We start from the raw sequence: 17,805 nt of genomic DNA on the forward strand, positions 1-17,805 counted from the left end.
AAATCATTCTTTTCTAAGTTCAGGGACTGTTCTGTCATTCTTTCAAAGTTCTGATTCGTTAAGATGCTCTTTAGCGAATTGGTGTTCATTCGTTACTTCTGTCCTTCATAACGAACAGGCTAATTTGTTACTTCATAACGAATTGGCCTTTTTAGCGAATTGGTCCATATTCGTTTGGTCTGCTTAACGAATTGGTCTTCTTGGCGAATTGGACCCTCATAGCGAACGAGTCCTCATAACGAATTAAACCTTATAACGAACTGGTCTACATACGAATTGGACTTAACGAACTGAAGCTAGTTCGTCAGTCTTTCCTTAACGAATTAGTACACGAATCAAAGCTAATTCGTTATATTCCTAGACTAATCAGCTAGCGAATCGCTTCTAATTCGTCAATTACTCCCTAGCGAACTAGGGTTAGGTCAGGGGATGTCAGAACATTCCCTGACACCCGTAACCTCGTATTAACTTTTCTGGCGCCGCCATTGCCGGAAAGCCGCCGGAAAAACGCGAACTCACCGGAAAAAACGAGTTTTAACTCGTTTTTCGCCATTTTTCGCCCCCGTTCGATCCAGATCTGAGCTAGGGTGATCCCTAAGCTCATCATAGGTTCGGTTTATACCCGATTCCACCAGGATCTCGTGATTTAAACGGTTAAACGGTTTCGGATCGTCGTTTCGCAACTATATCTAACAGGTTAAGCTCATACAATATAATACTATCATTACCTCGGGTCGGTTCTCGGTTTCCTTCTTGATATCGGTTTAGAGAGAGAGAACTAGAGAGAGAATCTTAAGTGTGTGTTTTGGATGGTGTAAGGGATATGTGTAAGTGAATTAAATGGAGGATTTAAGGGTATATATATTTTTGATCATGGGCTTAAGCCCATGGTCTTTCCTTCATTCCTCCATACCCAAGTCCATAACCCATATCCATTTACCCAACACAAGTCCATCTCGTATTCTATTCAACTAAACCGATAACGACCCGCTATAAAATAAACGAACTTTATTTTATTAATATAACCGAAAGTAGGATGTTACAGTTAGCTGTCAAAACATTATTATTTTCCACAATTAAAACGTTGGTGTGAAGCATTTTTGGTAACTAAATGATCTTATGTGATCAATTTCGTTTAATAATGCCGAGAATTGAGGAACACGCAATTGGGGGGGGGGGGGGACTTTGGTGTAGGCAGTGAGAGGGAGAAAGGGGAGGGAAAGATGATGAATATTATTTGCACTTTGGTCCTTTTCTTTGGTTGATGGTTCAAAAGTGGATATTTTGATAGTTTAGGATTAAATTTGCAAAGTTATAATCATTTATATTGAATAACTAAATAAAAAAAATTAAACGTATACGAACTTTATTGATAAAATACCCGAACCCAAACCAGGGTCGGGTAAAGATTACAAAACCGAAGAGAAACGGAAAACCCGAAATGTTACAGTCGGTGCCCACCGTCCGGCTTCCGGAATGCCGTGTTTACATGTTCGCTTAATCGCTTAAGTATATCATGACTCAACCATAAGTCCATGCCCACCGTCCGGCTGCTAGTCGTGCCCACCGTTGTTAACATCATAAGTGGATTTACAATGTATTGACCTGCGGCGGCGACAATGACGATGATATTGAATTGCTTTGAAAACCAGAGAGATAGAATGGGGAAGATGAACATGCTTAATATTATTTTTTTTTATTAATTACAAGGAGGTCCTTCTAGTTATCTATACTTAAATTATTTAATTAGAATGTCTATTATTATATTATTATATAGTTCTTTTATTCAACTAATTTAAAGAATTTCATATTACACTTGCATGTCTCTTATTTAAGATTGAGTATCTAATTAGAGTTACTTTTGTCATTTTATTGATGGTTTGTTTAATATATTAACAACATTTGGGTATGGATAACTTTAAAATAAATTTAGGTCCGTTTAAGACAGCATAGTCTGGTTAGAGTGGAACATTGAGACTCTCTAAATTTAAAGAACGCAATAACCTAAATACAAGAAAGTCGATGTTTAAAGAAATAGCATTTGGATATGAACTTTCTCTTTTTTACGTTATAATTTTATAATAATTATATTATTTGGTTAGATATGAAAATTTAATTTCTCAAAAATATTATCACTATATAAAAAAAATCTTTTTGAAAAGATAATCAATGACACTCCAATTATTATCAACTAATGTCAATAGTTTACCCTCTCACTTGTTCGAAAGTTCACTCCGCTTTGGGCTTCCAAAATGGTTGGACGGCCCTGTTCAACTGTTCTCTTGACCCGACCCATTTTTTACTCGATCTAGTTTGTGCCCACCCTAGTAAAATTTTCTGGATCCGCCTCTGGGTAAGGCCGAAGATAGCATGTATAATACATACATAGATCCAATTTTCATAAGAGTGACGAGATTTGAGGTCCAAGACATTCCAATTGTTGATCGGGTATATTAAATGGATATGGATTAGGGATTTGGATCAGGGTACGGGTCAGGGTACCCGTTTGTGTAAATGGGTTATAACAAATCTTTCAATTTAGACCCTACACTTTGAGGGTGGATACATAGTGAGATTATAGTTTAGCTAAGGGAATTCTTGCCAACTTATGAAAGTTATAAATATATATAATATATAACTAATTAAATAGTAATATAATAATAGTTAATTTTCTCGATAAATGCGTTAAAATTTTCCGAACATCGAAATGAGTGGATTTTTATAAAAATATAGATTTCGAAAAGTCCGAGTTGTTACACTTTGATTGTGATGAATTGAAGTAGCTAGAATTGAACTCACTAAGTATTACTTTTGGGCTCATTTTCTTTATGTTATACATTTGGATCTTTTATTGTTTTTAGGTTTTGTCACTGTCTTGCTATGATGCTTTTGTTATGTTAAATGATGTGGTTGTATTATCAAAATATAAAATAGGGTTAAGTGACATTTTAGTATATGTGGTTTGGTCAACTACGCAACTTTAGTACATATTTTTTATTTTGTATAAATGGCTACCTCAGTTTCAAAAAACTTGCATTTTTAGTACTTTTTTTCAAACCCCGTCTATTTTTTTCATTAAGTTAGGGATAATTTGGTAACTTAGTTATTTTATTTGTTTTTTTCTTTTCTTTTAAACGTTTATAGCTTGTAAACCCTAAATCCCCAAATCAAAACATCAAAATCCAAATCTTAAATCCCCAAATATCGTAAAACTTCAAAAACCCTATGATGATATGGAGAAAGGGTTTGGGGATTTCGGATTTGGATTTTGATGTTATGATTATGGATTTGGGGTTTATAACATATAAGTGTTTAAAAGAAAAGAAAATAACGAAGTTACCCAATTATCTCTGACTTGATGGAAAAAATTGACGTGGTTAAAAAAAAGTACTAAAAATACAAGTTTTTTGAAACTGATGTAGCCATTTGCACAAAATAAAAAATAAATACTAAAGTTGCATAGTTGACCAAACCAAATGTATTAAAATGGCACTCAACTCAATAAAACAAGATGAATTAATGCGATTTCCTTTCAAGTTAAAAAAATATAAAATGAACTGCTTAGTAAAACTTGAGCACTATATTATGTCATGGACTCATGTCAACAGGCCCAAAGAATAAGTAAGTCAGAGGCCCAAACATTTGTCCAAAAGGCTTCACGGCTATGCCCTGAAATATGTCATCTCAACCAAATCTAACAGAGGCTTTTTCTTTTTTTTTTTTTCTTTTTTTTTTTTAATAGTATGGGTGGAAAAACTACTTATCAAAATAAATGGTTTTAAAAGTATTTATCAATTAGATGATTTTTAAAAAATTTAATTTACTCACTCCTAATCTTAATGGATAAACATATTTCTGTATAGTAAAATTCCTGGGATTAAGATGGACCAAAAAAATAAAATTTAAGTTTAAATTTTCTATTTTTCATCACGTTTTAATTTTAAAAAAATTGTTTTGAAACAAAACATCTATATGAAAACCTGTCTCATTGCATAAAATTATTAAAATTATTTTAACTTTTTTGTAACTATAAAAGACACCTTCTAAATAAAGCTAAATATAATTTTCAAATTAATGAGCACAATATCCCTGGCTCAAAAAAATAACTACAAATAAATATCTCCCGAGAGCTCAACTAGTCAACTTGAATGCAAACCGTGACGGTTCGACGAGTCTCGTTTACGTTTACATATGAGTTTTTTAGCTAATCTTTATTCGAGTTAAGTTCTAGCAAACTGTAAGCTACAAAATTTTTAACCCTAAGTTTTTCAAGCCGAGCCTTCCTCTTTATTAAGTTACAAAACGTATTTTTATATATTCACGTGTCATATCACAATCATTCATCGTCCCCATTGATCAAATATTTATGGCCTTAAATAAAAAGTATTCAAACCGATCCAAATGCAATCTTCTTTTGGCTCGGCTCACGAACACCCGAGCCAGCTCAGGTTATTTACATACGATTTTTTCCGAGTCGAGCTTTTTTTTAGCGATAATCAAGCGAGAAACTAGCGTTTAAAACATTCATGTAGCTTTTTTCGAGCCAAGGTTTATTCTTCATTAGTTTAAAATGTTTTTTCTTATATAATTTTTATTTTTCAAACGGATTATTTATAGCTAAAAAATACATTTATTAAAATAATTTCGTTGACATCTTTTCTTTAAAGACACTTTTGTTTTTTTTCCTATCTTAATTTAGACTAAAAAGTTTATATAAAAGATATGTTTTTACCAATGAGATTAGGAGTGAGAAAAATGAGGATTTGCAATAATCACCTAACTAGGATGCGTGCCCGCGCTTCACGGCGAGGGCATGGATGTGCGGATTATTGCCTTTGTTGTTACAGATTCTTGAGACTAAGCTTTCATGGCTTCATTTCAAAACAATTACTTTCATGACTTCACAAAATGTAACAGTTGCATAGTTTTATATAAAGGATACATAAAGAATTACAAAATGTCAAATTGTAGTCGCTATGCATTCATGATGCATAGTTTTATATAAAGGAAAGCTACATTAATTATATGCATCGAAAGAAGATGAAGCAGACATAGCTTCATTACAAAATGTTGGCACTAATACATATGTAGTGGATCAAACATACATGGTTTTGTTACCAAATGTTTTGGCTGTCACCGTTCATAGCTTTGTTTTCCGCTATAGCTTTGTTTTTTTCTTGAGGTGTTCGGTGTCTGTTGAAAATAAGTTTGTAGTTACTATGTGATATGAAGCATGTTGGTCATGGCTTCATCGAAGAACACGACCTTGGCTGTTGTCAGGGGCGCATGATAAGAGGGACCAGCGATGTCCACGGTCACCACCTTTTTTCCGTTGCGCGGTATAAATTTTGCGATTTCGTCAAAAACTTTTTAAGGTATTGAGCCCGGTCACTCTCGGTGACTTCGGTCACTCCTATGACTTAACCCAAACTTCGTCACTAGCTGTTGTGTATTTGTTTGCAATAGCAGTGTTTACACAATACCTATGTTTACAAAGTATGCATGAACTACCATGATAACATTAATTAAGCACATAAATAAAAGTATTACAGAAAAATTGACAAAGAGGCCTCAAGTTTATGAGCATTCTATATTAATGTTTGCTCGTTCAAGAAGATGAAGCATATGTAGCTTCGTTACAAAATGTCAATGTTGTCATTACAGTTTACTGGCTAGTGATTTTTTTTTAGCGAAATGGGTTTGTGTTTTTGTAACTCCTAAGTAAAGGTGGATACCTTTAGAAACAGACGGGTATGGGGCAATTTGGTTTGGTCCATTAAAAGAAGAACACCTCATTTGTTAAAGTTCAACCTCAGCTCAGTTTTGGTTAAGGCTCAAAGTCACAACAGAATGGTGGATTTTTATTTTTTTTAGATCTAAATTGAACAAATAATCGATGGGTTTTTAAAAGTCGTAACCAAAAATTGTTGGGCTGCACATTTGAAAACAGATCTGTTTTTAAAAGTCTTGTTGGTAGACTTTTTTGTAAGATAACCTTTTTTTTAATGTAATTCCTACTTTTATGAACGGGTTGCCTAGATTGTGTGAATTAAGCAACATGTGTGAAAAGAGACATATGGTCTCTTTTGTTGATGTTGACTGTAAAGGGTAAACGGGTTAAGTTTTGAGTCTGTATCATTAGCAAATTAAAGGGTAAATGTGCTAAAGCTAACCTTGTTTTATCTTTGTTGGCAATTCTCCACCTATATGCTCGATGCGCCCAATGTAGGCTGCAATTGTTTTTGGTAATCACCATTAGTGGTGAAAAAGTAAATAGGAAGTTACTAAAGCATTATGTGATGTACCTGTTAATGGATTCTTTCACACAGTACCTCATATGGCGCAAAGCTATAGTAAAAGGTCGGATGTTGTTGTCGTCTATTCGAACAAAAGTTACCCGCTTACCAAATCTGATAGATGCATCATGTGGCACAACTCTCATTTGCCTCCTTGCTTATGTGGAGATGTATATGGATACGGAACATCAAGACTAAACTTTTATCAGCAAGTTGAAGTAGCTTTCATGTTCCGAGTCTGCAATGGCCACTACCGCGTCACTTAGGAAGTATTTTGAGTATATGTTAATGTGTTGAGAACCGTTTTGGCAGTTTTAAGTAATAACTTTCCGTTATTGTACCAGCGCATCAACGAAGATGTAGCTCAGATGTTTTTTTTATTATGTTTTTTTATTATGTCAGATCCACTTTATTAGGACTCAGGTGTGTTTTTACGTTGGTGCTTAAGGGGCAGTCATTACGTTAATGTGTGCTACATGTGTTGACTTGCAATGTAGATATTAGTTAATTAGTGTGTTTTGAGATTTTTTTAAGGAAACATATTAATTTTTTATGTTAAAAAATGGTGAGCATGCACTTAAATAATATTGACAGGACAAGAAATGTGCAAAAGTAAACTAGCATATAAACATCAAATAACTAAATAGCAGTAGAGTAAATGAAGCATAGACGAAGCAAACAGACCTAAGAGGAAAATGTGTACGACCAGTATACGCAATTAACTTAACAAAGGGGTGGGTAACATTAAGGAAACACAATGTGAATGGAAAATACCTTGTCGAAGACGAACTCATACAACAAGCATATTTAAGTCGACACCAAACAACTTCAACTGAACAAAAAAAAAAAGCGAAATTCAAAGTTCAACAAAACAGATAAAAACTTTTTCTCATATAATGCCTAAACTATTAATAAAAGATATTGCATTATTATGAATGCAAGCACGATCTGTAATTATGCATATTATGAAGATATGTAATTATGCATATTATTATGATATGTTAACCAGTACTTGTCCAATACATGTGGTTAACACAAACAGGCTTTAACAGTGATTAACACTACATGTATGCTTAACCAATTGAAGACCCCATATCAAATCTAACAACATTTTAGTTTCCATGAAAAGAGTCTTAGAACACTTGAATATATAGCAAATACTCAAAACTCACAAAAGATGCTTTTAAATCCCCCAATTATGAAGTATTGCTGAATCAACAACCATGTGATGTCAATAACAACTTTTTATAATGGAAGGAACACAAATTGGGGTAGCATCGCAACAAATTTACACCTAATTGAAGGAATTAACACCCGCGTCAAAAGAAATGTATGAACCCAAGCTCCCATTGCAACAAAACTACAACAACGTTCAACCTAACTTAGTCAATTAATGAAAAGAACACAATTTGGGGCAACAAATTGTAACCTTGCTGACAATTTAAGGTACGAATTACAGCAAGACGATAACAATTATCATGCCTAACTAACAAAGAGAAAAAAAAATCAACTGACCGAAGAAAAACAGGGAGAACCAACGCATCACTCTGAAAGGCATGCAGCTCAATGAGTTATTGGATGAAGTGGTTCTGTAATAGCAGCAACATACAAAAGGTGAAGGACACGAAATGCAGTAAGTGGCAACAATTATTCTGGCTTGGAAAAATCTGGAGTTCAAAATAATCAAGTGGTGCAACAGGATCAATTCTTCTTTCCATCTTCATCAACCTGAATCAATAAAATTCATAATTCAGCTTCCAATCAATTTCAATTCCTGAAAAACTACTACATAAACTCACTTTCAACAACAATGCAAAACATCATACAACCAAATTCTTCAATTCAATAGTAACATTATACAACCAAATTCTTCAATTCAATAGCAAATTCAGCATTTCAATACTAACATCTCACTCCAGATTTGCATAGAGATCATCACATACATCCATTCTAAACTAACATATAACAAATTATCAACGATCGTTAATAATAATAATAATAATAATAATAATAATAATAATAATAATAATAAAAAGAAAAAGAAGAAGAAGTTTAAACGTTGATCAGTAAACAATTAAATAATATTATCAATAATTATAATAATAATTGTAGTTTCTTTTAATTTGATCCGTAAAGGTTTAAATAATAATAATAATAAATATACATGATCTGTAAACAACTGGTTAATACATAAATCTTAAATTAAACATATTAAACCTAAACCTTCAATCAATCTAATAACAAAATTCAATCAAAAGAGTTAATAATAATGATATTATTACCTGGTGAAGATGAGAGAAAGAGATTTAGGGGTTTTGAGGTCCACGGTTGTGTCGTATATGTATATATATAGTAGATGTAGTGGAGAGGGGAGATAGTGGTGGTGGTGGTGGCGGCCATGGAGAGGGTCTATTTCGTTGCCGCCTAGGGTGGTGGTGGAGGCCATGGAGAGGGCCAATGGAAAGGCATACGTGATGGAGTTGGGAGAAATTTGGGATCTAGAGTTTGATTGGATAAAAGATAGTATGTTTGAATAACAAATAAAGTGGGTGGGTAATGCCCATGTTGTATCCATATTTAAGAAAATGGGTTAAAAAGTATGAGAATGGATGAGAGTGTGACAAGTGGCATGTAGTAATAGTTATTTATTAGAGTAGTAAGATTAAAAGTTTTATAATCAAGCTACATATATAACTGAAAATTAAAATATAATAAAATGATTTGTGTCATTTCATATGAATGTAATTCTCAGGAAAATGTCAAAGACATACTAACCTTAAAGCCATTGTTCAAATAACAGTGATTATTCTGAGTTAGCAGAATATTAGAATATTTGAAGTTGCATAAAGTGAATGTAGTGATTCTTATTCAAAATAGTTCAAAGTATTTTGGAATGAATGTTTAAGTTTTGAATACTAATCTCGTGTTATTACTTATTAGTTAATATTATGGAAAGTTGTTGGAATTCTTAATTAAGCGATATATATATATATATATATATATATATATATTAACAACTTATAGAGAATAACAAAAGAAAGAAAAAAAAAAGCAAAGATTCTAATTTTATGAAAGCATGGTAAATGACTTTTAACCTGGTTTAATATTTTTTTTACAATTAATATGAAATGGAATATCCTTGAAATGTAATGAGGAACATGATCAAGTTACAAATAATAAGAAAAATAATAAATATTTTATTAAGTTACATTATAATTAAGGTGTGAATCTTTAAGAATTTTTATAACATATTTGAATAATAAATGTATGACTGTAATTTTTTTAAAATTTTGCGTATAGCTTTATTATTTTGAATATAAACCATAATAAACACTTTAATTTTGTACTAACCAACCGAAAACACTAACAAATTTCCAATTCGTTGTATTTGTATATAAAAAAATTAATAAGTTAGTATAATATTGAAATTATGTGAAAACCTAACGAAAACGATATTCTATGAATCTAGGTTTTAATATCTTAAATGATTTTTGGAAAGCGAAAATAATGAATGGGATTGAAACATATTTTTTGGTTTAAAGTTTTGATTTTGAATGCTTTTAATTAAGTAATTTGTATTATAAGACATATTCAATTAAATATATCTAAATGTATAAAAAAATTTAAATCAAGTCATAATATATATGTTTTGAAACATTTTGGTCTGAGTTATGGAAGAAAATATTAAAAACTAAATATTGATTTTTTTATTGCTAAAACCATTTATATTACACAAAAAGTCAATGAATTAATTAAAACTAAACACCAAGATTTATGCAATAGATATATTCCATGTTTGCAATATTTATATAAAATGTCCGGAGAAAATCAAGAAAACACATATTTTCCTGAGTTCAAATGCATATGAAAACTTGAATTCATATATTGAAATTGCTTAAAGATAAGGGGCCATATATTGAAATATGTTGAAAAAAAATATGAGGATGGCTATATGTGACACTCGTCAATGCCGTTAATCCGAACTCCGTTAATTCAAACTCAAGATCACACGAACTATGTCATTCCAGTTAACGCATATTTCAAATTACATTTACTTAGAGTTAAATGACACATGACAATCATTACACAAGTAGTCTTTCGGAGTTTCATCGAAACACACACGAGTCGACTCAAACCGTTGGTGAACAAACAATAAATATTATAAACAAGTACTTGATATAATTATGTGTTACGTTTATGTGTAATTTGGTGCTTATATGTATAACCTCATATCATAAATGAAAAAAGAAATAGTTTGTGTTAGAATTATACAAAATAGAAGTTGAGGGTGCAAGTTGTAACATGTAATTAATTAATTAATATATAAAGACACTTATAACACAAAACCCAAACTCTTCCCTCTCTCCCTCTCCCTTACGACAGCAGCCCCACCCCCTTCCCCTCTCCCTTGATCGGCCGAAAATACACACACACATACATACGAGATTGTTTACAAGTTGTTTGAAGATCCAAGGTTGCTAACTAGGTAAACTAAACACTATATCTAACCTAAATGCTAAATATATTGATTATTGATGAGCTAGGGTTGTATGCATGATTTTTGGTTCATAGATTAGTAGTTTGTTAAATTTTTTATGAAAACTGATGCTGGACAGAATCATAATTTCATGTTAAAACGACTGTAACTTGATGTTAATAATGTGTTTGGAAGTGATTATTGATTCTACGATGTATTAGGTCGAGTATAGTTTCTAAAGAGTCTGATTTTGTAATTTTTGGACATGTGGAAGTTAGTTTTTATTAATTTACAAATCTGTTGCGCAAGTCTGATTCAGGAAGCCTTCTTGTAGGCTGTTTTGTAATTAGTATATCTCACAAACGACAAGACCAATTGAGTTAATTCCACTTCTGGAAGTTAATAATTTTAGTGTAAAATCTAACCCAATTGGCCTTGCATTAATTGTATTAACCATGTAACGGGAATAGTAAAGAACGTTTTGTTGCGCATAATAATGACTGTTGTGTGCTTACTGTGTTGTTTTGATCCTTGTGAGAAAACCGTATGTAATAAAAATATAATAAAACTATTTTTAGAAACCTAACTCGGTTTTTCTTCTGTGATACATTTTTGGTGATTTTATCTATATGTATGGTTAGTGAAATAGAGTAATCTTGACGTGTTAAAATCTGTCTCGGTAACTTAGCTGCTGAATTCTTTGATTTAACATGAAAATTGATTATTTGACCGATGTTTGCTATGTGTTTGACATATATGCCCTTGTGGTAGATATTTTACTGATGATGTACCATAGTAACACTTAACACTATACTTGTTCACACATGTAACTTATCACCAACGTGTTTGTCGAGTCGCACTTGTTTCACAAAAGTAACACGAACACATCTCATGCATAACTTTTATGTATCGAGTCTAGAGGCTCACTCTTAGTTCAAAAACTTAGAAATATCATTTTTGTTTTTAGAGCACTAGTGCGGATTTCTTTGACGCACGCTTTTCTCGATTTTTGTTAACTTCGCAAACAGTGAGTTTCACGACCCCTTTTACTCTTTAACGTTTTTAATAGGGGGAGATAACATACTCCAACGCTTTAGATTTTGTTACTCTTTATATATCACTTGTAAGGCTAAGTGGCAACAAACCAACCAATTCCTTCTGAACAATCGAACCGGTTAATATTGGATAATAGCGAGTCAGTGTTGAGTAGTACTACTGGGTTTGACAAACCCCATCCAACTCTAAACTCGATTGTAGGTCGAGTGGGTGTAATTTTGGCTAACACATTACCATGGTCGTGGTTTACATGGTGGCAAGGCAATCGTATAAATAGTCAGCTTTGTTGTAGAACACTTAGTAATACATGCTTGATAGGTTAACTACTTATTGATATATAACTGACTTAACACTATCTGGTAACACTAAAACGCAACGCTTAAATTTACTTAAACCTGTGAACTCACCAACCCTGTGTTGACACTTTTAGTATGTTTATCTCAGGTAGCCGATGCGGGCGAGCGGTATAGGACATGCATTCACTGAACTCTTATGTTTTAAACTTTCTTTAAATTTTGTCATGATAACTGTTGCTTTAAGTCGTCCTGTGTGCCGCAACTATTTGCTTTACAGTTTACGCTTCCGTATTTTTACTTAAGATTTAATGTCTTGGTTGTTTTTAAAACTTTAACTGTGGTGTTTGATATAACTAATGGTTCCGATCCTTTTAGTTCACACCCTCTGACGGTAAAACTCTGTTAGTGGATTTTGAGGGTGTTACACTATAAGATTGACAAGTGTCAAAATTAAGTAGTCTTTTATTAGAATAGATAGATTTGACATTTAAACCATCTATTCTGGTAAATAGTTTTTCCACTCATTTCATTCATGTAAAAAACTCAATCTAACAAACTCTAGCCTCTAGGGACTAGTACAAAAGAGTGAGTAAGCTAAATAACTAACTTTGTTAACTGTTAAGGAGTTTTTTTACCAAATTAGGGAGTAGGAAAAAATTAATTATCAAAAGAGGTGAAATAAAAGTTATTTACCAAATTAGGTTTTTTAATTACTTTTTCACTTAATTTTATTGTACTCCGTGTGCCTAGGGGTGTTCTTCGGGTTTCGGGTTTTTCGGGTCGGGTTCTTCGGGTTTCAAAGTTTTAAGTCTTGATCTGAAACTCAACCCAAATCTCTCACGGGTTTTTCGGGTTCGGGTTTTTTGGGATTGGGTTAATCGGGTTTCCAGTATCCGAGAAAACAAAACAAAAAACAAATTTTTTTTAAAAAACTACAATACTAAAATTAAAACAACAATTGTTTTTTGCTCGTAAGCAAATAATCAAATAATAAACCAACATAACTTGATAAAACAATCCAAATGAAGAGTAAAACTAACTCGAACCATAATCATCTTCAATAGGACGTGATTTGGTTGTTCGATTGCTATTAGTAATAAACGGAAAACATAAATTAACAATAAACAATCGATCTTTAATAGTTGTAATAATAACAATCGATTAGGATTAAATTCTGATAACGTTAGTGGCTAAGACTAAGCCAATTATACCTAAAAATATATTTAATTTCAAACCTAAAAGTTTATTCGGGTTTACCCGAAACCTATAAATCAAACCTGAATACCAACCCGAATTACTTCAGTTCGGGTTCAGGTTAGTCTTTTCTCGGGTTCAGGTTTTTTCACGTCAGGTTAGTTTGGGTTCGGATACGTGTTTTTTCGGGTTGGGTTTCGGGTAAAAGTGACAGCCCTACGTGTACCCCACATTCACCATCTAATCCCCCCCCCCCACCACCCACCCACCGAAGTTCACCATCTAGCTTCACCGTCTAATTTATTTTATTTAATTTTCATTTATTTTTAGTCTAGTTGCATTTTCATTTATTTTTAATTTATCTCCTTTAGGTCGCCGACCATCACCATCTTCGTCGCCGTGCCGGCCATGATCATCATCGGAGTTCAGATCGTCCTTCTACCTCTCTCCGCTTTGTCGGTTTCCTGTCTGATTTTATATTTTCACTTTTTATCAAAACTTCTTTTTTGTACATAAATGAATTAATTCTATTGAATGGATCTTAGCTTATAGCAACCTAAGTCCAGATGCTTGGTTTCAAAGTGGACATTATAACCAATTTCAAAATGGTAATACTAGGGATAATCCTTTATATTTAGTACTAACCACTGATGTACAAACAATAGAATTAATTTATGTTAAACTGATTCGGTATTCTATTGATTAGAGCTTTAACCAAGGATAAACAATTATAATTTTTTGTTGCAGTGAACATATATATTGAAATAGCTTGAATTAGGGATGAGATCGGGATCATACTCGTACCTGTACCCGAAAGTACTTGTACCTAAAATCAGTAAATCTTGGTACCCATACATGTACCCGAATTATATGGTACGGGTACGGGTACGGGTACAAGTACTTTGGGTACGGTACTCGCTTTGGTACCTCTTTATTCTTATTTTTATAAAAAAATCTCCACTAAAATAGGTAACGGTACGATACCGATAATCAATTATCTATAATACCAAAACCGTAATACCGTAACCAAAACTAAAAATGAAACAAATCAGTCATAATATAAAATCCATTCCCTTTTCCTTTTTTTAGTTTATTGCTTCCTCAATTTCTATAAAAAAAAACAAGAGAGAAAATTAATACATGTTGTTTAATTATATGCACAATTATACATACATGAAATAAAAATATATGAATACACAATATATGAATATAAACATATAAATTGAGAATGAATATATTCAACTAATATATATTATGTTTTGAAGATCCCGCTTGAATACAAATTGAAATTTATCACACTGGAGAAATGAGGAGAGAGAGGGAGATAGAATGACGATATGAACTCCGACGATGATCATGGCCCGCGCAGCGGAACTGAAGATGGTGATGACCGGCGGCCTAAACTCCGATGGTGAACTCCGATGATGATCATGGCCGGCAGGGATGGAGGTTAGATGGTGAATGTACGGCGCACAAGGAAATAAATGAAAAAGTAATAAAAACCTAATTTGATAAATAACTTTCATTTCATCTATTTTGATAATTAATTTATCCCTACTCCCTAGTTTGGTAAAAAGAACTCACTGTTAAGTGCATGTATGCGTGATAGTTTTAAGTTGAGTTATTTATGTCAAGTATTGCGCTTTACTTATTTATTAGTTTATATCCATAATATATGGTAAAGTTAAAATATAAATAGAGACAAAAATAAAAAGTGTGAGAATGATTTACGATCACACAAAAAACCCCTAAAAAATTGTCAAATATAATAATAACTTAAAAATGAAAACAATTTAAAAAACAAAATGTTTCCCCCATCATTCCAATTTAAAAAAAAACGACAAAAAAACACAATGTCAAGAAAAAAGACACAATAGATCGCAAAATATAACACAATGCCGAACAAAACGTAACACAATATTGATTAATATAACACAATATTGATTAAAGACACAATGTCAACGAAAAAAAGACACAATCTATGACGAATATAACAAAAAACACATTGATAAACAAAAAGACACAACGATCTTTTTTTCTCAACATTGTGTCTTTTTATATTTTTGAACGAAAAAGACGGGAGAAACATTATGTTTTTTTTTTTACTTTTTTTTATTTCTTTTTAAATTTTGAGTTACGATTTTTTTTATTAATTTTTTTAAGGATTCTGTTTTTTCCACAAATCTTTCTTATTCTTCTCACTTTTGTTTTCATTTGTTGAATAACCTGAACTCCATAATATAATACAATATTTTTCACTTAATAAAAAGATGTTATTAATTGTACATAAAAGATGTTAGCAATTGGTTTTCTGGCTCAATCGCATGAGAGTGATGGTTAAGGCGAGGGATTTTAAGGTTTCGTGTTCGAAACCTGACTCAAGTGGGTCGTATCACAGTGGTGGGTTTCCTCCTTGACAATGTTTTTGGATGGGTCAGACTTGAAGCGTCAAAATCAAATACAATATTTTTCACTTAATAAAAAGATTATATTAATTGCACATAAAAGATGTTAGCAATTGGTTTTCTGGCTCAATCGCATGAGAGTGATGGTTAAGGCGAGGGATTTTAAGGTTTCATGTTCGAAACATGACTCAAGTGGGTCGTATCACAGTGGTGAGTTTCCTCCTTGACGGTGTTTTTGAACGAGTCAGACTTGAAGCGTCAAAATCAATATGAATGGTTAAAACCCGTATAAGGAAGACTCACTCAAGTATTGAAAATGGTTTTAAATGCAATTAAAAAAATAATTGTACACACCTTCAGAATGGGCTGGGTCCACAAGAAAAAAACATATTTACGAACTATGTGCTAGGCCTGGCCTAACTAAACAAAGTTTGAACTTGTGGCCCAAATAGTTCACCGTTATTAATGATTAACCCTAAACAGCACCAGTCTCATGTTTTGACTTTCACTTGAATGGCAGAGCTTGCACTTGATGTGGTTGAACAGATACTTGTACGATTGGATGTGGAAGATCTAATAAGATGCAAGAGCGTGTGCAAGTCGTTGCAATCTTTTATATCCAGTCCTCGTTTTGTCAAAGCTCACTTGCACCACGCTTACAAGAGTGATCATGACAATCAACAACTTGGACACCGAAGGATCTGCCTTGAAGTCATTCCAATGAAGACAGTTGGTTTCAATTGGACTGCATTCATATAGTTGGTTCTTGTAATGGTTTGGTATGCGTTTCCCCTACATCTGTCGAGCTTGTAGTAACCAATCCTTCAACTAGGGAACACAGGAAACTGCCAACGCCGCCCTTTCGGCCTCATATGCACAAAATTGCATGGATCAGGCAAGTAGTATGTTGGGGTTTTGGTTATGATTCCTCTACAAATGATTACAAGGTTATTGCTGGCTTCATGAAAAACCTTGATTCAAAGCGGACACACTTTTATGTGTTAACATTGAAATCAAGTAGTACTTGGAAAGTTATTGGCGAAGTGAAGTATCGTATTTATGCGAGTAGAACTGGTATCTTATGTAGTGGGGCCCTTCACTGGTTCATGACTCGTAAAAAGCGCAAGAAAGTAATAATTTCATTGGATTTATCTACAGAGGAATTTAAAGAAACCCCCCTACCGGATGTTGATATGTTATATGAGTATAATTGCTTTCACAGACTGGGGGTTTTAGAAGAATGTCTGTGCATATATTCAAATGCTTCCCCTTCATCTACTAACAAATGGGTAATGAAAAACAACAAGTGGGAACTATACATTAATGATCATTGTCAAAACAAGTATGATGTTGCACATTACTTGCCAATTGATTCACAAATGACGAGTGGTGATAGTGACATAGTGTTGAGGATGGTATTCGTGTGCCTGCCAATGGGATCTATATTCGTGCTAGTATATTTGTAAAGAGCCTCGTATCTCCACATTTCCATGCTAATGATAATAATTGTCATTGTGAGGAACAAAGAATGAATGCCAAGGTTCAATCTAAGCGTCTCCTCTTTTAATACACATGCGCGCACACACACATACACATGTATATGTTGATGCTAATTTGTCTTATATATTGTTTGTGTATACATGCAATGCTGCATGGGCAGGAAGTTACTGAGAGTGTTGAAAGCGGTCACAAGGGCCACATAAGAAAAAGGAAGCGGAAGAGGAGCAAGAGGTCTTGTACGCATAAAAACCCTCGTTAATACGTAATTGGGACTTGTTGAATATAAATTTATTTGATGGTTATATATGTTTTGTTATCGAACACTAATAAATTGCGAGATGTGTTTTAATTTAATGAATAAATAACACGAACAAGGCTTTGTTTATATTCATTTGTTAAGGAAATAACGTGTTCACCAATGGTTCATAAACAAGGCTTTGTTTACGTTTGTGTATTTAAAAAAGGAACACTTTTGTTCGTTTGTTTAAAATCTAAACGAACATAACTGAACAAAGATAAACGGGCATAAATTAACATATATGAACAAATGTAAATGAACACAAACAAATATAAATAAAAAC

The 17,805-nt window shown here is 32.8% G+C and overlaps 1 pseudogene; it reads left to right on the top strand.

Annotated features, from left to right (window-relative positions):
* Positions 1-16,189: 16,189 nt before the first annotated feature.
* Positions 16,190-17,503, top strand: LOC143569387 (F-box protein CPR1-like; annotated as a pseudogene).
* Positions 17,504-17,805: the final 302 nt, after the last annotated feature.

Source organism: Bidens hawaiensis, unplaced genomic scaffold (genome assembly GCF_021521415.1).
Source record: "Bidens hawaiensis isolate Kalapana, Puna unplaced genomic scaffold, B.hawaiensis_p1.1 tig00024465_1, whole genome shotgun sequence".
In the NCBI taxonomy this organism is placed as follows: Eukaryota; Viridiplantae; Streptophyta; class Magnoliopsida; order Asterales; family Asteraceae; genus Bidens; species Bidens hawaiensis.